The sequence below is a fragment of the Phragmites australis genome, chromosome 12, assembly GCF_958298935.1.
Source record: "Phragmites australis chromosome 12, lpPhrAust1.1, whole genome shotgun sequence".
Lineage (NCBI taxonomy): Eukaryota > Viridiplantae > Streptophyta > Magnoliopsida > Poales > Poaceae > Phragmites > Phragmites australis.
The window spans coordinates 4,968,840-4,976,729 of NC_084932.1; positions in this window are offsets into that span (position 1 = coordinate 4,968,840).

Below are 7,890 nucleotides of genomic sequence, written 5' to 3' on the forward strand. Positions count from 1 at the left end.
CCACAGGATAAATCGATGTAGAACAGCTCCCTAGAATACATCCTCCATGTAGTCTTCCGGTTCTTGCCCAACTGAGTGTTTTGGTTATAGCAAGTGTGAGCACATATCGTACTCAACAAGTTGTGAAGGAATAGTATGCATATGAAGGCTTTAACAAGAATATGGCTAAATGGCTCTTTTGCATAAAATAACATTTAAGTAAAACAATTTGAAAAACGATAATAATTAAGTGAATATCAAATCACCTTAAGATTTTATCCATCCTGACTTAACAAAACTGACCACCTCAACCAAGGTTCTAACCACCAAGGTTGAATAACCAACACCTCAACCACGACTCCCACCGCCAAAGTTGAACTACTAACCAACCAGCTCAACCACGATTTCCCCCATCATGATTGACCCATACCTCAACTGTTATTCCCACTGCCACAGTTGACCACACTAACTAAACCATCAAGTTATAATCATGGTAGGTTTTCCGTGCTGCTCGTGACCGTGAGCACGACTGAATATTCGGTTTAACTCTGCAGAGGTTGTACTTTATCCACAAGTCGTGATTTTATCACCCGCAAGCGGGTGACTAAGTCTCAATTTTGCTCGTGCTGATCAGGCACATTGCACACTACCGAGGTGTGTGGCCAAGAGATCACTACAAAGCCTTTACAATGTCCCTCTCAGCACATGTCTACCCGCTAAGGTTTCACTGCTGCGTGATTCCACCTCAATAACAGTAGGCCCCTCTTGCGCCTTTCGGATCCCAAGACTTTGCATCCATTCACCGCTCTTCTGCCTGATCTACACTTGCTGAGAGTAAGCAAATTACTTGGCTAGGACTATCCCATAACAGACTTGTGGTTGTACTGTAAACACAGAAAGGTCACCCCACGAACCGGTCCTTAGATTTGAGCAAGACTACCACTTTCCCAACCATACATCTCATCGTACCACCTTCTCAAATCCCTACACCTCCTCGCGCGTGTAGCTACCTTACCACTTCTGCTATCACATAATTGTGATAGAAACCGAATATTTTATCCTTTTAACCTTCTTTGCCAAAGTTCATTAGTAACACGTTATAACCATGACCTGTCACTAATGGCTAATTTTACCAAATTTCATCGAAGGTTATAATTTTGCTAAATGATCTTAAATGAAAATTTTGTCAACTACAAAGTTATAGATCTCACCGAGTTCTACAATGTTCATATAAAGTTTGTCTCCATCTAACTCTGTATGAAAAAGTTTATATCCAAGCCGTGTAGTATTTAGTAAAATAGCTATAACTTTTGCATATTTAGTCCGATTTCGATGTCTGACCTCTACTTTCGAAGCTAACGAGGAGGCATATCCGGAAAAATACATGTCTTTATACTTGTACCTTCTTTGACCACCCCCCCCCCCCCCCCAAAAAGGCTTAGAAGACTCTCGACAGGACCTCTGAAGTTTTTCATCGAAAATTGATCTCCGATTTGCCTGGAAATTTTTAGAGACATAGTGCTACATCTGAAAGTTAGTGCTGCGTAGACGTTTCATCAATCTAAGTTACCAAACTTAAGATACAAATCTTTCAATTTGCAATTTTCAACTTTGTGACCCTATGTGGGTCTTTTTTAATAATTCCTACTAGTTTTACACTAGATCCAGCACTTTAGTTTGTGACCATGTGTGTGGTTTATTTGATAGTCTTTATATATTTATTTATACATCTATATAGCTTCAAATAAAAAAGTGATTAACTACAAAGTTGTAGACCTCATCGAGGGCTACAATCTTCATATAAAGTTTTTTTCCCATATAAATTAGTTATGAATTTTTACCTGACCAGCAATGACTCGAGATCCGACCAGTCGTTAGTGATGGACCTTTAGGTGACCTGTCACTAATGAGTGTGCTCTTTCTATCCATCACTAATGATTCTATCATTAGTGACGAGCTTTGATGTCACCTATCACTAATGATTGTGCTATATATATCCATCACTAATGACTCTATCATTAGTGACGAGCTTTAAGGCCACCTGTCACTAATGAGTGTGCTATCTCTATCCGTCACTAATTATTCCATCATTAGTGATGAGCTTTAAGGTCACCCGTCACTAATAAACATGCTCTCTCTACCCGTCACTAATGACTCTATCATTAGTGATGGATTTTGAGGTGATCCATCACTACTATCTTTAGTGACGGGTTATTCCCTCACCGTTACTAATAACTCCTCATTAGTTATGCGTCTTGGTCAAGTTCCAGTCCGAACTACACATTAGTGACGAGTTATCTTTAAGCCAACACTAATAATACATTAGTAATATATATCGAGCAGTCGTCATCAATGACTTAACTTATTTATTAACTTTTTACGTAGTGTACACCGGGCACACATACCTCACACTTCCTTGTCAGCGCCAGCTCGATCGACCAACAACGATACCACATGATGATACGAGAATGAAAACGAGATACAGATATAAAGCTAGCTAGGTACGTATGTCCTCGATCCTTATCTGGAGAAGAACACGCAAATAGAAAGTTAATTTGTAGCACGTACTAAACTAGTAATTAAGTCTCATTATCTAAAAAAACTTGCTAACTCTCGACCAATTAACGCAAGCTACGCAACCTGGCAATCCTGTGGGATTCCATTAATAAGCTTAAAAGAAAGCCTTTTATTTTTTTCAAAAGCTCACAACAAATTCGTCCAAAACTTTTTAAGGAAAACTGAAAACACAACCACGAACACTTGTCCTCCGCTTGCTTTATGGGTGCGTGTGGTGACCACCGGCCCACACCAGACACCACTGCGCGCTCGCCGGATATGGCCAGGAGGACACGTAACAGAAGCGAGGTGCGGCGGGTGCGGGCACGCGGCGGCGAACGGGAGGCGGCCGGAGGCCCCCGGCTCTGTGGGGACGAATGAATGGGCTCACGTTTTGGGATGCTGACGTCGATCGCCTGCTATAGTGGCCGCTGTGTTGTCATATGTGTTGGGATATATGGGTCTAGCCTATTTTATCTTGAGAATAGTTTCTAATAAATTTTAAAGATCTATTAGGTTAAAGCGAGGTTATGCTTTTTAGTCCACATTATTTTAAAAAAAGTTGTGTCATTTATTTTATTGGCATATATGAATGAGAGGGAAAAAAGAACACGCGCGCTTGCCCTCCTCATCAGAGAGAAGGGCACATGACACCTATATAAATAGTCCGCTAAAAGAGGGTCCAATTGTTTCCTCTTTTTACAATTTTATTCGTTTGCTACGTGAAAAAACGGTTCATGATTATCTACCGAAATCATGTTGGTTAAAGGTCCAATTATGGTGCGTAATCGAGTCGGATTATGATGTCTCAACCACATGGTTTTGTCTAAATATACCTACCTGCCGCCATCACAAAGGATGTACGCAATTAGACTAACCCCCAAGGGCTTCCCCTCCCGATCATCGTTCCCTTCGCGATGGGAAAACGACCTCAATGGGAACCGAAATAGCGCTCCAACGCGCTCCCGTCGCGACACGGCTCCTTTCCCTTCGTGGAGACGGCGAGCAGGGAAGGGTCCAGACGTTGGGCTCGCGCGCTCGGGCGGAAGACAAGAAAACGATGGGCGGTGGCAGTGGCGCGCGCGAGGGCGACTGGCTCTCAGAGGATAGATCCTGCACACGTGGAGGGAAGTGGGGACTTGCCCGGAGGCGACGCACCGGTGACGACTACAGGCGACGGGAGGTGCAAATTTCTCAGCACACTCTTGCGAATCTGAGCGTTTGGAAGTTCAAACGCGGATTTGGTGAAAGGTGGGGCAACGACCTATCGTGCGGGGTAGGGGGTCGTGCAGCGCTGATGTGAGGGGAGAAGGTGGGTTAGGCGAGGGCTCCGCTAGCATCGCCTTCATCCCGGTTTTGTCATCCATCTTAGGTAGGGAATGGTTGGTCGGCCTGGGCCGACTGGGTGGGCATCGCCACCGTGCGACGGCGTCCTCAGCAAGTAGGGTCACTTGGCTTGCGTGCTCATGGAATCCCCTGCTCCATATTGTAGATGGATGTTGTAGCGCTTGCAGCACTTGTGTCGATGACGCAGGACCATGTGCAGGAGGTGGCTGCCGCGTTGAAGAAGGTTGCGAATCACAACTTGAGTCCGGACAGCACCCTTGCTACTGTGGACCTGAACGTGGCGCTGCTAGAGATCGATGCCATTGCGTCAGATTTGGGGCAGCTAGTTTTCCAAGTGGAGGATGCACTGCACGGTACTGTCGTGCCCAACCATGTTTCTTTGCTGGACAGTACCAGCATGGCCGTTGAAGATGAAGCATCGGGATCCATGGACAATGACAACGACAACATCCTTCGTTCTTAATAGAGCTCGGATGAGGTTCTGTGTTCTAGTACGGAGGATGTCGTGTTGATTGAATCGGATCATTCGTGGAGGCTGTAAACGGGTCGAGTGTTTGGTAGTACAAGTGTGAAATGGTGTCGATTAGTGGAGAAGAGTCCGTTTGATATTTTGGGAGTGCAGCTGTGGTGTGAAATGGTGTCGATTAGTGTGAGAACAGGCCTTTTGATATTATTGTTGCGATGCCTGTATGATTTTTTCGGTTTATGTAGTTGGTTTAGTATGCAATGTATGAGTTGGTTTAGTATGCAATGTATGAACTATGAAGTTGCATGCAATGTATGAAATATGAACTGGGCATGTGTTACGATTTTGGCATGTGTTGCAAATCTGAACTGATATAATGTCAATCTCCCGTTGTTATCAGTTTGAAAGGAGCACTCCAGTGTTAAGATCATAGTGCAGGGAAGTATCATGTTGCAACTATATATATATTTTTGGAGGGCAGTGTATTTATATAGCTTCATTATAGAAGTATGTAGATAGCTTCGAAGAGCAGTGTATATAAGAATGTTATCAGTATGAAAGTTGTACTGACCTAGTGAGTTTGATAGTAAATAAGATTAAGTAATCAGTTTGAAATTGGCACTGAAATACACTGCAGTATCTCTACATTAGTGAAAACGAGATACCACATGATGATACGAGAATGAAAACGAGATACAGATATAAAGCTAGCTAGTTACGTATGTCCTCGATCCTCATCTGGAGAAGAACGCGCAAATAGATAGTTAATTTGTAGCACGTACTAAACTAGTAATTAACTCTCATTATCAAACAAAATTGCTAACTCTCGACCAATTAACGCAAGCTACGCAACCTGGCACTCCTGTGGGATTCCATTAATAAGCTTAAAAGAAAGGCTTTTATTTTTTTTTCAAAAGCTCACATCAAATTCGTCGAAAACTTTTTAAGAAAAACTGAAAACACAACCACGAACACTTGTCCTCCGCTTGCTTTGTGGGTGCGTGTGGTGACCACCGGCCCACACCAGACACCACTGCGCGCTCGCCGGATATGGCCAGGAGGACACGTAACAGAAGCGAGGTGCGGCGGGTGGGGCCACGCGGCGGCGAACGGGATGCGGCCGCCGGAGGCCCCCGGCTCCGTGGGAACGAATGAACGGGCTCACGTTTTGGGATGCTGACGTCGATCGCCTGCTATAGTGGCCGCTGTGCTGTCGTACGTGCTGGGATATCGCCTGCTATAGTGGCCGCTGTGCTGTCGTACGTGCTGGGATATATAGGACTAGCGTATTTTATCTTGAGAATAATTTCTGATAAATTTTAAAGACCTATTAGGTGAAGAAGGTCACATGATATCTGTATAAATGATTCGTTAAAATTGGGTCTAGTTACTTGCGTAGCTATAATATTATTTACAATTTGATTCTCTTTGCTACGTGAAAAAATGGTCCATAATTATCTACAGAAATCATGTTAGTTAAGAGTCCAATTACAACACGTAACCGAGTCGAATAGTGACATGACTGAACCACACGGTTTTCTCTATATATATCTATATGTCGTCGTCACAAAGGATATACGTCTTCCTTTCTACTGCTCCACCATAAATAGTCTACTATATTCCGTTGTGCTAGTATACACCGGCAAAAGATATACGTAATTAAGGTTTTACCTTTTCCTTTCTATTGCTCCACCACAAATAGTCTACTCTATTCCGTTGTGCCAGCATACACCGGCAATCGAGAGAGCATGACTTAGGTTTGGTTTCTGTTCACTAACACATTTTACATCAACATCACAGGGACTTCTACATCTCTCGCTACCAATTGATATATTCTCTATGAGCAACTTTTATTTAGTAATATTTGTCATTCTGTGTAGTATTTTAATGTTTTTGTTAGCGAGTATTTTGAGAATTACATATATAGTTCTGTTACATACATGTTTATATTGTATAGTTGCTATATTATGATGTTAGTGTATCAATATTTGCTCATGTTTTATTTAGAAATTAAATTAAATTTCAAAATACGCTTTTATGCAATAACATGTATGACCAACTCGGCGCATATAGAATTCCCTAGCGTCGAAAAAGTGGCCCTGCACGATCTAACAATGAATTGGGGTGGTGGTCTTATGCGATCGAGGATATATAATATTATTCGAGATATGTAGCTGCATGCATGGGTTCTAAAAGCACCTGCTGCCGATATTCAGAGTTCGATCGAGCATCGTCAATGTATGTCTTCAGAGTTCCTAGATGTGCACGATAGATCTAGGACGACGCTATATATCAGCTCGACACCGCAGTGATGTTTTTATATATCATGGTTGCTCGTCAAGAGGCATTTGAAGATCGAGACACGTGCAGCGATCCTGCGTGCATGTAAAGGATCGTTTGAGGTGCCGGGGTACGTACAACCCAACGCCATCCGATCCAGTGTAAAAAGGACCTATATGTCACGCCGGGTTGTTGACAGCACGCCAATGCAACTGTTTTGCATGTGGAAAAGAACCTAAAAGCTAGCTACATATGCACTTAGCAGCCTCTAGCTACACGTGTGGCAGGTCCTGTCGATGGAGTATCTTGGTGAGGTAGCAAAGCTTTCAAGCTTCTCCAGCTGGTTTGGCCAATGAGTCATGAGTGCCTCCCACAGTGATGCGATGTGATGTGGTAGGTCAGGTGAGATCCATCTATCGGTGTGGCTTCATCTCCATGATGTCGGTGCGGATAAAGTCGGTCACAAGTAGGGAAGGATTGTTGATGGATGGTACCGTGGCGGCAGAGGAGGAACCAGTCTCAAGCTAAGCCTTAGGTTGATCCATTCAAATTTTGGTTAAACCTAAACTGCTATTTCTGCAGTAAATAAAAGGTGATTTGGGGTTGAAGCCCAATCTGATCCATCCCTGGTTGCGGTAGTGGGGAAGAAGAATGTAATTTGATAGAGCTAGGTTAACGTGTCGAGGACAGCAAGTGTGAATTCGATGACGGGAGAGTTGTTCAAGATGGTGGAGGGATGATAAACAGAGCAAATTACGTTGGCTCGAGTGAGAAGACAAACAGTACAGAGCAAACTAGAGGAAGAAGAAAGAACAATAGTCATCAGATGAAGATCGGAACGCTAACATTCATCGACTCATAGTTTCTGTGTTTTCGGGCGTATGAAATATAGCGATCCCTAATTTGTTAGTACTGGATCGAGTACTACTAGCCCAGCCGAAATTATTTAATCAGTTGCAAAGTACTAACTTTGGGCCGCTTTTATTTTCACGGAGATTAAGCTCCTATTGCATGATGCGATCGAGGTTCTCTCGAAGCGAAAGGGCCCGACCACGAAGGGGATTGGGCATGAGGTTCTGTTCAGCTGCTAGCTCTCCTTTTCTCTATCAATCAGACAGAGGCCTTTTTAAAATTAAAAAAACTGTTCACCGCATCGATCCGGTCGCAGTTCAGAGATTTGGTGGAACGCACATCATGATATATGATGATGACAGTCGACACTAATAGTTGCACGTACTCCTTTTTTTTTTCTTACATCTCCT